The sequence below is a fragment of the Oncorhynchus gorbuscha genome, linkage group LG01 (assembly GCF_021184085.1).
Source record: "Oncorhynchus gorbuscha isolate QuinsamMale2020 ecotype Even-year linkage group LG01, OgorEven_v1.0, whole genome shotgun sequence".
Classification (NCBI taxonomy): domain Eukaryota; kingdom Metazoa; phylum Chordata; class Actinopteri; order Salmoniformes; family Salmonidae; genus Oncorhynchus; species Oncorhynchus gorbuscha.
In genome coordinates this window covers 81,630,345-81,650,294 of record NC_060173.1, presented here as the reverse complement: position 1 = coordinate 81,650,294, position 19,950 = coordinate 81,630,345, and the positions used below count along the sequence as shown (strand labels likewise).

At 41.8% G+C, this 19,950-nt stretch overlaps 1 pseudogene; it reads left to right on the top strand.

The window, feature by feature from the left end:
- The first annotated feature begins 1,689 nt into the window (after positions 1–1,689).
- On the top strand, positions 1,690–14,253 carry LOC124048117 (annotated as a pseudogene).
- The last annotated feature ends 5,697 nt before the right edge of the window (positions 14,254–19,950 follow it).

Genomic DNA, 19,950 nt, shown 5'->3' with positions numbered 1-19,950 from the left:
TTTACCGCCATAGATTTAGCTGGTGGTAATTTGTGGAATAGACACCGGGCTGGAATGCGGTTTTAACCAGCATTCAGCACACAGGATTCAAATGGCTACCCAGACTATTTGCACCCCCCTACCCCCCAAGCCCTCTTTTACGCTGCTGCTACTCTCTGTTAATCATATATGCATAGTCACTTACCTATACATTAATCTACATACTACCTCAATTAGCATAACTAACCGGTGCCCCCGCACATTGGCTACCCGGACTATCTGCACTGTGTCCCGCCACCCACCACCTACCAACCCCTCCTTTACGCTACTGCTACTCTCTGTTTATCATACGTATATGCATAGTCACTTTGACCATATCTACATACTACCTCAATCAGCCTGACTAACCGGTCCCTGTATATAGCCTCGCTACTGTTATAGCCTCGCTACTGTTATAGCCTCGCTACTGTTATAGCCTCGCTACTGTTATAGCCTCGCTACTGTATATAGCCTCGCTACTGTTATAGCCTCGCTACTGTTATAGCTACTGTATATAGCCTCGCTACTGTTATAGCCTCGCTACTGTATATAGCCTCGCTACTGTTATAGCCTCGCTACTGTATATAGCCTCGCTACTGTTATAGCCTCGCTACTGTATATAGCCTCGCTACTGTTATAGCCTCGCTACTGTATATAGCCTCGCTACTGTATATAGCCTCTGTATATAGCTACTGTTATAGCCTCGCTACTGTATATAGCCTCGCTACTGTTATAGCATTTAGCAGACGCTCTTATCGCTACTGTATATAGTATATAGCCTCGCTACTGTTATAGCCTCGCTACTGTTATAGCCTCTGTTATAGCTACTGTTATAGCCTCGCTACTGTTATAGCCTAGCCTCGCAACTGTTATAGCCTCGCTACTGTATATAGCCTCGCTACTGTTATAGCCTCGCTACTGTATATAGCCTCGCTACTGTTATAGCCTCGCTACTGTTATAGCCTCGCTACTGTATATAGCCTCGCTACTGTTATAGCCTCGCTACTGTATAAGGTGAATGCACCAATTTGTAAGTCGCTCTGGATAAGAGCGTCTGCTAAATGACTTAAATGTAAATGTAATGTATATAGCCTCGCTACTGTTATAGCCTCGCTACTGTATATAGCCTCGCTACTGTTATAGCCTCGCTACTGTATATAGCCTCGCTACTGTTATAGCCTCGCTACTGTTATAGCCTCGCTACTGTTATTTTTCACTGTCTTTTTACTGTTGTTTTTATTTCTTTCCCTATTTTTTACTTAAACATTGCACTGTTGATTAGGCCTGCAAGTAAGCATTTCACTGTAAGGTACCTGTTGTATTCGACGCACGCGACAAAGATGATTTGATTTGATTAGGATTAGACCCACTCGTTGTATACAGCCTAACAAACAACTTATTCTAAAACACTGAGAACTTTAGAAATTTCATAAATTACAAAGTACATGACCCTCCCCTGAACTAGATTTTGTTTAAAGGACTAAACCCTCCCCCTGACTGAAATTTAAAAAGCATGCTCCTCCCCCATTTTCATTCAGGTAACCATTTTGTAAATTTAGATCCGTCCCTTATTTACTTTGAACTAGTGAAATAGTGATTTTGGAAGACATCATAGGCAGCAGAGTTATAGAGATGAGATGATGACTCAATAAAGTATTCAGCTTTATTGGGATGGCAGGTAGCCTAGTGGTTAGAGCGTTGGACTTGTAACTGAAAGGTTGCAAGATTGAATCCCTGAGCTGGCCTCCTCCATCACCACAGGCCTCCTCCATCGCCTGGAGTGGCGTATCCAGCCCAGGCATGCCCCCTTTTCTATGTCACCACAGGCCTCCTCCATCGCCTGGAGTGGCGTATCCAGCCCAGGCATGCCCCCTTTTCTATGTCACCACAGGCCTCCTCCATCGTCTGGAGTGGCGTATCCAGCCCAGGCATGCCCCCTTTTCTATGTCACCACAGGCCTCCTCCATCGTCTGGAGTGGCGTATCCAGCCCAGGCATGCCCCCTTTTCTATGTCACCACAGGCCTCCTCCATCGTCTAGAGTGGCGTATCCAGCCCAGGCATGCCCCCTTTTCTATGTCACCACAGGCCTCCTCCATCGTCTGGAGTGGCGTATCCAGCCCAGACATGCCCCCTTTTCTATGTCACCACAGGCCTCCTCCATCGTCTGGAGTGGCGTATCCAGCCCAGGCATGCCCCCTTTTCTATGTCACCACAGGCCTCCTCCATCGTCTGGAGTGGCGTATCCAGCCCAGGCATGCCCCCTTTTCTATGTCACCACAGGCCTCCTCCATCGTGATGGAGAATGGAGAATATGGTGGCAGGTTGAGCATCAAAACTTGCGGATGCTCAATGAACCAATTGCGGACCAGAGCAGCCCGGTGGAAACTTACGTTGTCCTTACTGCTCTGGCCCATTCCCAAACGTACTGCTCTGGCCCATTCCCAAACGTACTGCTCTGGCCCTTTCCCATACGTACTGCTCTGGCCCATTCCCAAACATACTGCTCGGGCCCATTCCCAAACGTACTGCTCTGGCCCATTCCCAAACGTACTGCTCTGGCCCATTCCCAAACGTACTGCTCTGGCCCATTCCCAAACGTACTGCTCTGGCCCTTTCCCATACGTACTGCTCTGGCCCATTCCCAAACATACTGCTCTGGGCCCATTCCCAAACGTACTGCTCTGGCCCATTCCTCTGGTCATTGGAATGAGGATATTATGCAGAGTGTCAAGCAAGGTGATAATGTGGGCAGTATTGTAAGGACCAAGAGTGGCATGACGACGAAGGACACCATTCTGACTAATGTCTACACACATTGTGGTGTTGCCACCACGCTGTCCAGGGACATTGACGATGACGCAGTGTCCTCTGAGGTTTTTCCCCCTGCGTCTTGTTTTGGCTAGGTTAAAGCTGACCTCATCAACGTAGACAAAATCATAATGCTCTGCAGCAGAATCTAGTTCCGTAACTCTTTGAAACAGACAAGACATTATTGCATGACAGTATGAATAGACAGAGCAGTCAATATGTAGCACAATATTGGAATACAGTACCAACGACAGGATAGTATAGCTTACTTGTACATATTCATAGAGTAGTCGTTTCAATCTGTCAGAATTTGGCTCAAATGGTACTCTGTAGAGCTGCTTCATACGATGGCGTTTCAGGAGACGGCCAAGTGCGGATAAACTCACACTATTTATGTTACTGAATGTTGTGTTGTCAGTGATGATGTGTTGTTGCAGTTGTTGGAAACGTATGCTGTTGCTTGAAATGATCATGTTTTGTTCCAGTTCTGCTATGAACAGCCGGTTTCATCCTCTATTGAAGGGTCATCTAGTAGTATGCTGTTGGTACGCTGTACTATTAAGTACAATTTCACTATTTTCAATACAATAAAGTAGTGTATTGCTGTTATGCTAAGTATTTACTGCAGCATACTGTAAAGTATAGCACATTGTATAGAAGTATTGTGGGAGGAGAAAGAATAACTGGCTCACTAACATATTTACAGGCATGCCTTGTAAGTGGCTATATTTGTTGCACCCATTAGTGAGAGTCCTGTACCAATTAGGTGATATGTGGTAGTTGTTTTGTAACAAGAAAGAGTGGTAGAGGATGTTAAATGAGTTGGTAAATATTTACCCATGTCTGTTTGATGTGTTTTGTCCTGTAATCGCCCAGCTTGGAAGCCTTTTTTAGGCGTCTTGTAATAATAATATATGCCATTTAGCAGACGCTTTTATCCAAAGCGACTTACAGTCATGTGTGCATATATAACACGTATTCAGTAATATGCAAATTCATGACAGCCAACCCGCTTGCTCTAAATCCCTTGTAATTACTGCAAAACACTGTAGAAATAATTTTCTTACATTTTGATAGTCACCTTTACTGTATTGTGTTCTATTGCTCTGGCATCAAGTTAGTGTGATTGTCTCAGTATTGTACTGCCACTATCTAGTCAGAGATATATTATAAGATCTGTAGGTAGATATTACAATCATTTTGAAGACCAATGTATCCTTAACTACAACAACATTTTCACTAACTGTTAAAGCCACATTTTACTTGCTTTAACTTTTGATATGCGTTTTTTTTTTAAATCAACCTTTGTCGAGTGCGCTGACTGTAAGTTGCTAAGAACAAGAGCACCCACTAAATTACCCAAATGTAAACTTGCAATGTACTCTGGGTAATATGTCGCTGGATGGGCAATTCCAGTAATATACTGTAAATTTGATTGCAGTAACATTTTCGGTACCGTAAAATAATGGATTATTTTAGCTGTAATCCAATTGCTGCCAGTAAGTTACTGTACATTTGACAGAAAATGGTTTACAGTGCAGTAATGGGCAGTCACTACATGGGGGGTTATTAATGGGGGGGGGTACTAGTGTGCTGTGGTTTAAGATTCCTCTGTCGTGTGGTTCTACGCCCCGAGCTATCTTTCTACCTGCCAAGCAGATGAAATATCTAGATAAAAATAAAAAGAGGTCAGCTCTCTCTGTCCAGCAGTTCCGACACCCTGTAAAGGCCACTGCAGACTGGGTTATGTTTGCTCCTAGCATAAGCACGACTGTGCTTGCATACTCCCTTATAATGTCCAATGCAGACGTTTTCGTCTCAATATAAAATTATTTCTGGGTAACAATTAAGTATCGTACTGTAATTCTTTTCAATTACAATGCTAACAAAATAAACAAAAAATAGCACACAAAAAAATGTAAGAATTTTCCTAGGACTGTCTGGGAGTGGTCTTAGTGGGGAGGGAAAAACAGAAAATGAGTTACAGGCAGAGGCGTTTGGCACTCTCTTTCTCATTGATCTACTAAATAATTGACTGCATAGTGATGTTGCCATGGAAGGCCAAAACTCCATCCCACCAAAACAGGCTGAAATTTCAGGCGGTCCTTTCAAACATCTCTTACACTAAAAGGGCATTTTCATAATTTTCACAACTTCACAATATTATTCCAACCTCATAATGTGGAAATATATGTAAAAAAACAGGCTAATCACGTTTGACTGCAATGAGCCTTTAAAGACCTTTATATGAAAACGACCAGTCGACCAGTCAGGGACAAATAGGTGTAGACGTTGGCTCCCGAACTTCAACTGGCCTGAAGAATAATGCGAACAGCCGAACACCAAAACATCACAAAATGTTGTCATAATACATCTGTGAAACGGCATTACACTTTTCAACTGGAGAGTATATGACGGCCTTAAGATGGTTATGTGATGTCCAAAGCTTCAAACTTCATCAACGGTAATTTTACTTTGATACAAGCCTTGATACTTTTGTATCGGATCAGACTGCTTTGAAGATTTTAGGCAAACCTCGAACTTAAAACAATAAAAATGTCTCACATTATACATTCTTCATCTTTGTGCAAAGTCCGCAAATGGCTCTTTCATCTTTTCTCACTTAGCATTGCACAATGAAGGCTATCTGCTTCAAAATCTATACTGTTACAAAACAATTACAATACAACGATTATGCATTGACATACTCAGTACTCTCTCTTTCCAAGAGGTCGAAGTATTTTGTCCTCTTCACAGACTTTCCAAATGTCATCCAACGCCGTAGGTGGGCAATTTTGGCAGATAAACTTTCCATCACAAGAGTTACCACTGGGTCTTGACCTGATTGTCACAGGTCAACTGGCCCCCTGGGATTTGCACGTTCTCCGGAAAGATCCGATGGGCAGTCACTCGTGTCCAGAATCTTGGATGATTGCGCACCCCCAGACTCTCTGGAATCCGTCTGCATCCCCAGACTCATCAGAGAGAATCTTTGATAAAACACATGGCAACAGTTTAGTGTGCATTTTATTATAATATAAAATTTAGAATTCAGTGTTGCCCATTAGTCCTACGTCCCTAGCCCATAGAATTAAGAACTAGAATACTGGAACTTCAGGGTTCATTACCTTGCCCCTCTAGTAATTTACTACACTCTTAGAAAGAAAGGTGCTATCTAGAACCAAAAAGGCTTCTTTGGCTGTCCCCAAAGGAGAACCCTTTGAAGAACCCTTTTGGGTTCCATGTACTGTAGAACCCTTTCCACAGAGGGTTCTACATGGAACCCAAAATAGTTCTACTGGAACCCAAAAGGGTTCTACCTCAAACCAAAAAGGGTTCTCCTATGGGACAACCCAAAAAACTTTTGGAACCCTGTTTTCTGAGAGTGTAGCCCAGGGGTCCCCAATTACATTCAGTCATGGGCCGATTTTTCCTTGAGCGGGTGGTTGGCGGCTGGAACATAGTTATAAATCATTTGTACACTGCAAATTGACCACAAGAATCCCAAACAGAATCCCCAAAACCAAATAATTTCAACATTTATTACATTGGGATATGATCACATACTGTGTGCGTCTCTATTTATGTGTGGAAATACTTCCCAAATTAAAATAACTTTGAATTGATTTCCTAGTGATTTTACAGTGTTTTATGTCCAACAACCAAAATGACAAAAATTCAAAATATATTGTTATCTTGCTCAGAAAACTTTTTTTGGGGGGGGGCAAATAAAAATCCCCCGTGGGCTGCCTATTAAGGAACACGGCCATGGCCTCTCAAGACGGACACTTGTTTCAATCACAAAGATCATCATAGGATTCACACACTGGCACAAATACTGGGTCAGATGTCCCTAAAAGCCTTTGACCTTTGCTGTTTTTGAAATGGGATTTACAATGGTAGAACCATAGAATTAGAAATGAAAATGCTATTTTAATAGGATCTCTATGGGTAGAACCCCCATTGGATTTAGAGCACAGCTCTATCCTGTGTGGAGTATGATCTAAGCCGAGGACAAGATTTCAGTGTATGAGGAGTAATTGTGGTGACAGATTGATGACTAACCTTGCCAATAAAATATTCTAAAAAACCTTCATCTGCCTTAGCTGTGTGAGTTGTGTGAGTGTGAGTTAGGCCACAGACTGCTGCTTGTTTAGGCTACAATTGGCTATCTGATTGTGGAGAACAATTTGATGTTGGATTGATTAGTAAACTGACATATTTCAACGTTATCTATATTTTCACAGACAATCATTCGTGCTTCTTGTTGTAATCAAATAGACTTCATACCAATTTGATTTGTTTTTGGTATCTCTCCAGGTTCTAATGTGTCAAGTAATGGTTTACATTCTCATTTGCAGATTGCTGCCTGAGGATAAATTGCCGGGCTTTTTGAAGAAATCATCTCCAGTGGAAATTGTAGCTTTGTAGTTCTGTCTCTGCTGCTCGTCAATGGAATGGTTTTCATAATCAGTGCAGGGACCAAAGATCAGAATCCACAACCAGCTCCTACTATTCAACTCTTTGAAAGATCCTCTCCACAAATCCAATAGCTTCATTCCCTCGTTCAAAATGCCAGGACAAAACACCCCACCCCATCATATGTGCTTAGTGTCAACTGGAATCAGAGACACATTCAAATACATCAATACTGTGATGTCTGCTCTTGTATTCATCATTGGAATAGAATCATATATGAAAACAAAAGTGGACCTAACATTCTTATTGCCAGTTGCTTTGGGGGACGTGCTGCATATCATGATAGACTTTCCAATCAACGCTTACAGGGTGAATTATTTGCAATTTGGTGTACAGTTACTGTCTATTCTGACATAAAATATAGATTTCGATTTGATTATCAAAATGGTCAACATCTGATTGTTTTATAAAAGCGTTTTTTTTTGTGTGTTTGTGTTGGTTACAAATTATTTTTCCTGACCTAAATGTTGACATGTCTTTGCAGCTCATGGCTGAGGACTGGTCATTTGGTTTGGTGCTCTGTAAACTAGTTCCCTTCGTCCAGAAAATATCTGTTGGAATTACAGAGCTGAGTTTATGTGCCTTGAGCATTGACAGGTAAGAGGATTGCACATTCAAGTCACATTTCTGTTCCAAGTTACACTATATACGCGTATACAAAGGTATCTGGAAACCAGTTTAAATTAGTGGATTCGGCTATTTCAGCCACACACATTGCTGGCAGGTGTATAAAACTGAGCACACAGCCATGTAATCTCCATAGACAAACATTGGCATTAGAATGGCGTTACTGAAGATCTCAGTAACTTTCAACGTGGCACAGACATAGGATGCCACCTTTCTAACAAGTCAGTTCGTCAAATTTCTGCCCTGCTAGAGCTGCCCCGATCAACTGTAAGTGTTATTGTGAAGTGGAAACGTCTCGGAGCAACAACGGCTCAGCCGTAAAGAGGTAGGCCACACAAGCTCATAGAACTGGACCGCCAAGTGCTGAAGCACGTAGCGCGTAAAAATTGTATGTCCTCGGTTGCAACACACACTATTGATTTCCAAACTGCCTCTGGAAGCAACGTCAGCACAATAACTGTTCGTGCCAACTGTAAAGTTTGGCGGAGGAGGAATAATGGTCTGGGGCTATTTTTTTAGGGTTCGGGCTAGGCCCCTTAGTTCCAGTGAAGTGAAATCTTAACACTACAGCATACAATGACATTCTAGACAATTCTGTGCTTCCAACTTTGTGACAACAGTTTGGGGAAGCTATTTTCCTGTTTCAGCATCCTGTTTTTGCACAAAGCAATGTCCATACAGAAATGGTTTGTCGAGATCGGTGTGGAAAAACTTGACTGGCTGCACAGAGCCGTGACCTCAACTCCATCAAACACCTTTGGGATGAATTGGAATTCCGACTTCGAGCCAGGTCTAATCGCCCAACATCAGTGTCGTAAGTAACAAGAACATTTTCTAGGATATAGACATCTTATATTGGCGGAAAGCTTAAATTAATCTAACTGCACTGTCCAATTTACAGTAGCTAATACAGTGAAAGAATACCATGCGATTGTTTGAGGAGAGTGCACAGTTATGAACTTGAAAATCTATTAATAAACCAATTAGGCACATTTGGGCAGTCTTGATACAAAAGTTTGAACAGCAATGCAATGGTTCATTGGATCAGTCTAAAACATTGCATTATGGCCTTTCTCGCATTTCAAAGATACTTTTTTATTTAAAAAACAACTAAACACAGGTTTTGTATCATATTTTACTAGATCCAATGTTCTCCTAATTTTCTCCAACATTAACTTAACATTTCCACAAACTTCAAAGTGTTTCAGTTCAAATGGTATCAAGAATATGCATAGCCTTGCTTCAGGTCCTGAGCTACAGGCAGTTAGATTTTGTAACGGCGTTCGTCTGTTGAATGAAGAGAGTCGGACCGAAATGCAGCGTGTTGGTTACTCATGCCTTTAATGAATGAAAACGCGGTACATGAAATAACTGAAACTAAATACAAAAACAACAGAACGGAACGTGAAACTAATTACAGCCTATCTGGTGACTACAACACAGAGATAGGTACAAACACCCACAAAATACAAAGCGAACTCAGGCTACCTAAATACGGTTCCCAATCCGAGACAACGAGAATCACCTGACTCCAATTGAGAACCGCCTCAGGCAGCCAAGCCTAACTAGACACACCCCTAATCATACACAATCCCAATTAATACAAACCCCAATACGAAACACAACATATAAACCCATGTCACACCCTGGCCTACCCAAACATATAACAAAAACACAAAATACAATGACCAAGGCGTGACAGATTTGGGTATGTCATTTTAGGCAAAAATTGATAAAAGGGGCAGATCATGATTTTGGAATGAGATGTTCGACTAGCAGGTGTCCACATACTTTTGGTCATGTAGTGCAGTTGGAAATAACTGTATTACTTCCATTTAACATGCCAAAACCAGAGATTGAATAATATTGTTATATGAAGAGTAATATTGTGAAAGTTGGCTGATATCTACATGTCAAAAGTTAATTATCTTTGTAGTAGGCCTTGAAATTCTAATATGTTCTTTCATTGTTCTTTAGTTTACAATTGGCTCATTCATACCCCTCCTCTCCCCTGTAACTATTCCCCAGGTTGTTGCTGTAAGTGAGAACGTGTTCTCAGTCAACTTACCAGGTAAAATAACGAATAAATAAAAAAATTAAAAAATGAACAAAACACTCCCCAGCCACATAATTTCCCTATTGATTTCCTAGGTATCGAGCTGTTGCATCCTGGAATCGAATCAAAGGCATTGGGGTTTCAACGTGCACAGCAGTAGAAATAACTTTGATATGGGTTATATCAACAATCTTGGCTGTGCCTGAAGTTGTCGGTTTTGATACGATAATAATGGACCACAGAGGACAGCATCTGACAATATGTCTTCATCCCAACAACAAAAATCCGTTCTTGCAGGTAATTTGTGAATCCAGACAAAATTGAGTAATATAGAAAACAAGGTCAATAATATGTTTGATTTTGTTTTCTTTTGATAATAAATGAAAATTACACTGATTATATAATGAGGCCAGTGATGTGTGCTTATCATCACATTCCAGTAGTTAGATCAAATCTGAAACAGCAACACTAATACTGTTCTTTATTATGTTTTCATAACAGTTTTATAAATCAGCAAAAGACTGGTGGCTTTTCCGGCTTCTACTTCAGCATGCCGCTGGCTTGCACGGCTGTCTTCTACACTCTGATGACCTGGAAGATTCTGAGGAGGAATGAGAATGCACTGAGCAACTATACCGAACAGGTGAGTACAGACCAGAAATCTCCAGCTCTAGAACTGGAGTGCTAATAGATGTGTAGTTTTCTGCTCCAGCCCAGCAGTCATATCCGGGCACAGAACTTTTGGGCGACGTGCTCAACAACAACAAAAATGTCACGCCCAAATAAACCGGGTCACAGGCCCGTTGAGCAATTATTACAAGAAGGAAAGGAGCACAATCTGATGAGTAAAGTATTTTGCTAAACTATTTTGCTCACCAATGTTTGTATCTGTTAGGCAGTGATTATTTGGCTCCAGCCAGGCTCAATCTCTTATTGAACAGTGCAAACTGTGCTCTTCTTCAGACCAAAGTCCTGACAAAGTTCACTTGAGCACCCCTCCTCTTCGGCCGGTGCCAAAATAGTCCTAATCACCCGCACACAAGTCTTCAGCCGAGGCCAGAAACACAGTCTGTGTGAAATGATTATGTTGCTCCTAATCTTCAGCCAAATGCCAAACGCTGTCATCCCTCGCACACTCCCGTCTTCGGGATAAGTCAGGCTAAGCTATGTTAGCTCGATACTCTTCGGCCTAATGCCCAACACTCAGTCTCTGCATCTATACACCCATTGTTCTTCAGGCTCTGTCCAAGCTACAATCTTAGAAAAAAAAGTGCTAAGTAGAACCATACAGGATTCTTCGGATTGTCACATTAGGGAAACTCTTTTTGTTGCTGGGTAGAACCCCCTATGTAGGGTTCCTCAAAGAACAGCTTGTATATGGTTCTACCTAGAACCCTCTAGGAAGGGTACTACAAAGAACCATTTATCATCTAAAGGTACTTCCTAGAACTGCCTATGAGAACCCTTCTACTGAGAATCCTTTTATCTTTGCAGGGTTCTTCCTAGAACCCCCTATGAACTGTTCCGCCAGCCTTATTAGAATTTAAAATGTCATTATTTATGACAATACATTACTTAAATCACAAGGCCTTTCTTTAAGGGCTTAGTTATACACTAACACATTGGTGTTAGGAATCGCCTGGTTTACAGGCCACATCAGGCCTGAAAATTACATTATTACATTATGAGTTAGGATAGACAACAAGTGGGATTATTAATCACCCTCAACCTGCATTCAGAATGACTGCCAGGGTAGGGAACGTTGACTACTGAGACAACCTGGAACAACCTCTAAGTAGCGGGTGCAATATATCCAACAGATTGGATTAGTTTAGAAAAATGTGTTATTTATTTTCGTGTAGCATAAAATGTAGTGACCAATCAATGTAAATGCAAAACCACATATATTACATTAAAACAAACAATTCTGAAAATCTCACTGCAATAGAGCATTCTGGGAAATATTATATATGGTTCTAAGAATCATCAAATAACTATTTCTTCCAAAAACGGTTCTTAGGATGTTAAATGTTCTAGGTAGAAGAACCCTTTGATTTACAAAGAACGCTTTTCTTACAAAAATGATTATTCTGATTAAAACGGTTCTTGGTAGAAACCTATCCCTAGGCAAAGAACCAACTCATGTCATAGCTTTACCAAAACAAAGTAGTTCTCACCGCCATTCCTCGCCTGGCGAACTCATGCCGTATCCTCAACGCAATTGCTCCCCAACACCAGAGAATGGGGTTTCCTACCCAGTCTTCAATACAGAGTCCTGTCCCACTCGCACGTGTGCAGTTCCCGCGCAGTTACTTGCACGCAGGTGAATTAATCAATGTGTGGCCATACAGTATGTCTACAAACTCCATTTATCACAGTACAAAACTTGCAACCCCCCCCCCCCCCCCGTGCAAATGTAGCCTGTCATTACAGCCATAAACGATGATGCATTTTCAAGAACAAGAAAGGCTACAGAAATAAACTGCGGTTTGCACCTATATTTGAAGCTGAACGTAATTCATGTTAAGAGCCAATATAAACTAGGGATACAGTGCATTCAGAAAGTATTCATTATTTTTCCACATTTTGTTACATTACAGCTTTATTATAAAATTGACTCAATTGTTTTTTTCCCCTCATCAATCTACACAAAATAGCCCATAATGACAAAGCTAAAACAGTTTTTTTACAAATGTATTGACATTCATAATCAGACCCTTTGCTATGATACTCAATGTATTCGAAATGCTTCAGTGTGGTTTTAGACCCCATCATAGCACTGAGACTGCACTTGTGAAGGTGGTAAATTACCTTTTAATATATATATATATTGTTATCAAAAGCAATCACTTTTGCATGGGAAAACAGAATACTGCAAATTACTACATGTGCTTAATTACATCACTTTTGTTTTGAGCCGACTTCGCCATCTGACAGAGCAGGGCAGGCACCTGGCTCACGCCTGGAAGGTAGCCCAGTTCCAAAACAAATGCAATCAATTTACACCCGGTGCAAAAGGCTAGATTAATCAAATCCCCTCATAGAGTCTGGATCTGAGTACCTCCCCAACGATTTCTGAAAGCCAAAATACATTCTAACTGTGCTGATTGGTCCAAGAAACCGATGGGATGGCCCAGAGCCAGAACACGTGGGTAAGTGGCGCTTTGAAAATTCGTCACTGGCTTTAATTTTCTGATTGGTTAGAGATGATCCAATCGCTGATGACTTTGTTTTGTACAACACCCCTCATATTGATGTCACAACAAATGATTTCAATGACGGCAGTCCCACAGATGATTTTAACAATGGCAGTCTCAGACTGAAGTATTTAGAGAACATAGAGCAGCAGAATAATTACATTTGAGTCATCAGGCAAGGGTAGCCCTGTTCTTCCTGACAAATATTTTTATAAATTCGCTAGAGTAATAGTGAAAGCACTACGAAGTTACTGTTGTTTATCTTTAGACATATAGCCTGTTGGCTCCCAAACTAGGCCTGAAATATGAAAATTATGAATCAGAGATGAGTCAGTTGTAGTTTGCTGAAGTGTATTTCATATGGATGATAAACGTAGGCCTACTCAGTTTTTGGCAAAATTGGAGGAAATTAAACAAGTTATTTATGGCTTTAATCGATGTGTACGCGCCTTTGCGTGCCAATGCTGATGACTGGTCATTGATCAATAATCAAGACTTGCAACTTTTTGGTTCTGAAACATAGATGAGGAGTTAATGGGTTCAGAACAACAATGCCAAAAAATGTATACCCCCCCCCAACAAAATGGGGGTGGAAATTAATTTTAAAAACCTGCACATCCAGTAGCTCTCCAAGACAGGATTTAGCGACCCATGGTGTAGACAAGTCAGCTCCCTCCATAATATATTTATTCATATGATGACATTAAAATGTCTGACATAAATCTCATCTGTTTTCACGGAGACGAGAAGTGGCCAAGGCAGTGTTTTGCTTAGTGCTTGTGTTTGCCCTCTGGTGGTTACCGCTCTACCTGAGCAGAGTCTTTAAACTCACCATGTATGATGCGAAGGAGCCCAAAAGGTGTCAGCTACTGAGGTAAGGTAAAAGGATACATACAATTGTCACTGCTGTTTTTAATTGTGGTATGTGTTACTTACTTGATCCACTCATACTTTTTAGTGCATTTCTTGTCCTGTACTATATTGGCATTAATATAGCATAGCTGAACTCCTGTATCAACCCTATTGCTCTGTACATGGCCAGCAAACTTTTTGAAACCTGTTTTTAAGGTAAGATACAATATAATCTTCCTCATTATTTGCTATTTCAGTTCTTACACATGAGACAGAAGAGGTATAGGCTGACAGTGTGATGGATGCTGTATGGACTCTGTTTAAGGTCATTCCTGCCTCACTGACTGACACCACTACATGTGTGAGGGCAATGACTTGAGGAGGTGATAGTTGAAGAATACAGTCCTGGAAAACAGTGACCAAAGCTGAACAGGTCAATGCGGAATCATCGTACACTCATAGCAAAGGTTTAATCTAAGGGCATTCACAGTGCTAGTTTGCATGTTAAAGAACATTTACAGCAAAGCAAATCTTGGAAATCTGAATCTGTTGATAGTAATTTCTGCATCCCAGAACCCAAATCTCCAGCCAGCTATATTAAGTCTGTCCACAACATATTAATTGATAGTTTGGTGGTTGACTGTGTCTTTTTGTCTATGTCCCTTAGAAATGCCTATGTTGTTGGTGCATACAGAGTTCTGTCTTACTATCCAGGTCTGTACCAAAACATTTCAAGCTTCTACTTTTAAAAATCCACCTTTCCAGAAACAAGACTCTGACCATTGTTGCTTGCTATAGACCACCCTCTGCCCCCAGCTGTGCCCTGGACACCATATGTGAAATGATTACGCCCCATCCATCTTCAGAACTTGTGCTGCTAGGTGACCTAAATTGGGACATGCTTAACACCCCGGTCATCCTACAATCTAAGCTTGATGCCCTCAATCTCACACAAATGATCAATGAACCTACCAGGTACAACACCAAATCCGTAAACATGGGCACCCTCATAGATATCATCCTAACCAACTTGCCCTCCAAATACACCTCTGCTGTCTTCAACCAAGATCTCAGCAATCACTGCCTCATTGCCTGCATCCGTAATGGGTCTGTGGTCAAACGACCACCCCTCAACACTGTCAAACGCTCCCTAAAACACTTCAGCAAGCAAGCCTTTCTAATCGACCTGGCCCGGGTATCCTGGAAGGATATTGACCTCACCCTGTCAGTAGAGGATGCCAGGTTATTCTTTAAAAGTGCCTTCCTCACCATCTTAAAAAAGCATGCCCCGTTCAAAAAAAATGGAACCAGGAACAGATATAGCCCTTGGTTCACTCCAGACCTGACGCCCTTGACCAGCACAAAAACATCCTGTGGCATACTGCATTAGCATCGAATAGCACCCATGATATGCAACTTTTCAGGGAAGTTAAGAACCAATACACACAGGCAGTTAGGAAAACTAAGACTAGCTTTTTCAAACATAAATTTGCATCCTGTAGCACAAACTCAAAAACATTCTGTAAAGTCCTTGGAGAATAAATAAGAGCACCTCCTGCCAGCTGCCCACTGCACTGAGGCTAGGAAACAGTCACCACCGATAAATCCACTATAATTGGACATTTCAATAAGGATTTTTCTACGGCAGTCCATGCTTTCCACCTGGTTACCCCTACCCCGGTCAACAGCCCTGCACCCCCCACAGCAACTTGCCCAAGCCCCCCCCCCCCATTTCTCCTTCACCCAAATCCAGATAGCTGATGTTCTGAAAGAGCTGCAAAATCTGGACCCCTACAAATCAGCCGGGCTAAACTGGACCCTCTCTTTCTAAAATTATCTGCCGAAATTGTTGCCACACCTATTACTAGCCTGTTCAACCTCTCTTTCGTATCATCTGAGATTCACAAAGATTGGAAAGCTTCCACGGTCATACCCCTCTTCAAAGGGGAGCCACTCAAGACCCAAACTGCTACAGCCCTATATCTATCCAACCCTGCCTTTCTAAGGTCTTCGAAAACCAAGTTAGCAATCAGATTACCGACCATTTCGAATCCCACCGTAATGTAATCTGGTTTCAGAGCTGGTCATGGGTGCACCTCACCCACTCTCAAGGTCCTAAACGATATCATAACTGCCATCGATTAGAGACAATACTGTGCAGCCATATTCATCAACCTGCCAAGGCTTTCGTCTCTGTCAATCACCACATTCTTATCGGCAGACTCGACAGCCTTGGTTTCTCAAATGACTGCCTCGCCTGGTTCACCAACTACTTATCAGATAGAGTTCAGTGTGTCAAATCGAAGGGTCTGTTGTCCGGACCTCTGGCAGTCTCTATCGGGTGCTACAGGGTTCAATTCTCGGGCCGACTCTCTTCTCTGTATACATCAATGATGTTGCTCTTGCTGCTGGTGACTCTCTGATCCACCTCTACACAGACGACACCATTCTGTATACTTCTGGCCCTTCTATGGACACTGTGTTAACTAACCTCCAAACAAGCTTCAATGCCATACAACTCTCATTAGTGGCCTCCAACTGCTCTTAAATGCAAGTGAAACTAAATGCATGCTCTTCAACCGATCGCTGCCTGCACCTGCCTGCCTGTCCAGCATCACTACTCTGGAAGGTTCTGACTTAGAATATGTGGATAACTACAAATATCTAGGTGTCTGGTTAGACTGCAAACTCTCCTTCCAGACTCACATTAACCATCTGCAATCCAGAATTAAATCTAGAATCGGCTTCCTATTTCACAACAAAGCATCCTTCACTCATGCTGCCAAACATACCCTCGTAAAACTTACCATCCTACTGATCCTCGACTTCGGCGATGTCCTTTACAAAATAGCCTCCAACACTCTACTCAGCAAATTGGATGTAGTCTATCACAGTGCCATCCATTTTGTCACCAAAGCCCCATTATACTACCCACCACTGCGACCTGTACTCTCTCGTTGGCTGGCCCTCGCTTCGTACTCGTCGCCAAACCCACTGACTCCAGGTCATTTACTCGTCTTTGCTAGGTAAAGCCCCACCTTATCTCAGCTTACTGGTCACCATAGCAGCACCCATCCGTAGCATGCGCTCCAGCCAGTATATTTCACTGTTCACCCCCAAAGCCAATTCCTCCTTTGGCCGCCTTTCCTTCCAGTTCTCTGCTGCCAATGACTGGAACAGACTGCAAAAATCACTGAAGCTGTAGAATCATATCTCCCTCTCTAACTTTAAGCACCAGCTTTCAGAGCTGCTCACAGATCACTGCACCTGTACATATCCCATCTGTAAATAGCCCATCCAACTACCTCATCCCCATACTGTATTTATTTATTTATCTTGCTCCTTTGCACCCCTGTGTCTCTACTTGCACAATCATCTTCTGCACATCTATCACTCCAGTGTTTAATTGCTATATTGTAATTACTTCGCCACCATGGCCTAATTATTGCCTTACCTCCCCATTTGCACACACTGCATATAGACTTTTTCTACTGTATTATTGACTGTATGTTTGTTTATTCCATGTGTAACTATGTTGCATGTGTCAAACTGCTTTATCTTGGCCAGGTCGCAGTTGTAAATGAGAACTTGTTCTCAACTAGCCTACCTGGTTAAATAAAGGTTAAATTTAAAAATATCCGCCTCAAGTTTTGCCACTTTAAGAGGTGCAGTCTATATTGAAGTCAAAGTTACAGGAGCAAGCTGAGCAACATTAGAGCTGAAAGCCCACCTCCACTTGAGTAAGAGGACACTTGGCAACTTAACACAATAAATGACTTTGACATATGTACTTTTTTTTCTTGCGTTGTATTTTGTTATGTTCTTGTTTTTCTGTCTATCTGTCTCTGGACGTTTGCCTGTAATTACAGTGCCTTGCAAAAGTATTCATCCCTGTTGGCGTTTTGCCTATTTTGTTGATTTTTATGTGGATTTCATGTATTGGACATGTACAAAATAGTCCAAATTGGTGAAGTGAAAAAAATAACTTGTTTCAAAAAATTCTAAATAGAAAATTGGTGTGTGCATATGTATTCACCCCCTTTGCTATGGAGCCCCTAAATAAGATCTGGTGCAAACAATTACCTTCAGAAGTCACATAATTAGTTAGATTGCACGCTGGTAGACTTTATTTAAGTGTCACATGATGTCAGTATATCTACACCTGTTCTGAAAGGCCCCAGAGTCTGCAACACCACAAAGCAAGGGACACCACCAAGCAAGTGGTACCATGGAGACCAAGGAGTTCTCCAAACAGGTCAGGGACAAAGTTGTGGAGAAGTACAGATCAAGGTTGGGTTATAAAAAATATCAGAATCTTTGAACATCCCACAGAGCACCATTAAATCCATTATTAAAAATGGAAAGAATATGGCACCACAACAAACCTGCCAAGAGATGGCCGCCCACCAAAACTCACAGACCAGGCAAGGAGTGCATTAATTAGAGAGGCAAAGAAGAGGCCAAAGATAACCCTGACAGAGCTGCAAAGCTCCACAGCAGAGATTGGAGTATCTGTCCATAGGACCACTTTAAGCCGTACACTCCACAGAGCTGGGCTTTACGGAGGAGTGGCCAGAATTTTTTTTTTTAAATAAGCTAACACGTTTGGTGTTCGCCAAAAAAGCATGTGGGAGACTCACCAAACATATGGAAGAAGGTATTCTGGCCAGATGAGACTAAAATTTAGCTTTTTGGCCATCAAGGAAAAAGCTATTTCTGGTGCAATCCCAACACCTCTCATCACCCCGAGAATACCATGTTTTTCATCGGCAGGGCCTGGGAAACTGGTCAGAATTGAAGGAAGGATGGATGGTGCTAAATACAGGGATATTCTTGAGGGAAACCTGTTTCAGTCTTCCAGAGATGAGAGACTGGGACGGAGGTTCATCTTCCAGTGGGACAACGCCCCTAAGCAGACTGATAAAGCAACACTTGAGTGGTTTACGGGGAAACATTTAAATGTCTTGGAATGGCCTAGTCAAAGCCCAGACCTCAATCCAATTGAGAATCTGTGGTAGGACTTAAAGAATGCTGTACACCAGCGAAAACCCATCCAACTTGAAGGAGCTGGAGCAGTTTTGCCTTGAAGAATGGGCAAAAATCCCAGTGGCTAGATGTGCCAAGCTTATAGAGACATACCCCAAGAGACTTACAGCTGTAATTGCTGCAAAAGGTGGCTCTACACAGTATTGACTAGGGAGGGTGAATAGTTATGGACGCTGAAGTTTTCATTTTTTGGGGGTCTTATTTCTTGTTTGTTTCACAATAAATATTTTGCATCTTCCAAGTGGTATGCATGTTGTGTAAATCAAATGATACAACACCCCCCCAAAAAAATAAAAAATAATAATAATAATAATTTCAGGTTGTAAGGCAACAGAATAGGGAAAATGCCAAAGGGGGTGAATACTTTCGCAAGCTGCTGTGTTGCCAAGATGTCCGATTCAGTGTTGTTCTATGAATGTAATTCCAAGACTGATTTATTTTGACCAGTGATGAAATGCCTTTTACAGTAACAAGAGGTCCTCTTCTTATGTTATTTTTGATGATGACTAGAGTTATGTCTGCGTTTCTGTAAATGACAAATAGCTTATGGCTGTTCCTCATTGACTTTCTTGGTTCTGCACGCTCAGTCTCACGTCTTACTCTAGGCGTGACATTTACTGTTAGTGGTATACTGCTGTTTTAGTAACAAAACCTGTGGCACTGTCTGTTGTTAGATGGTCATCAGTTGAACATCTTCTTTTTGGCACGTGACACTCCGACAGAGAGAGTGAGACCTCAGGCCTTGGCTCACTCCCGACCATCACACCATGTTTCACCGACAACCTACATCATACACACTATAGGTTGATATGCCTCAGCCCGTAAAATGACTCTATTGTTTCAGATGTTTACCTGGAAAAGCTGGC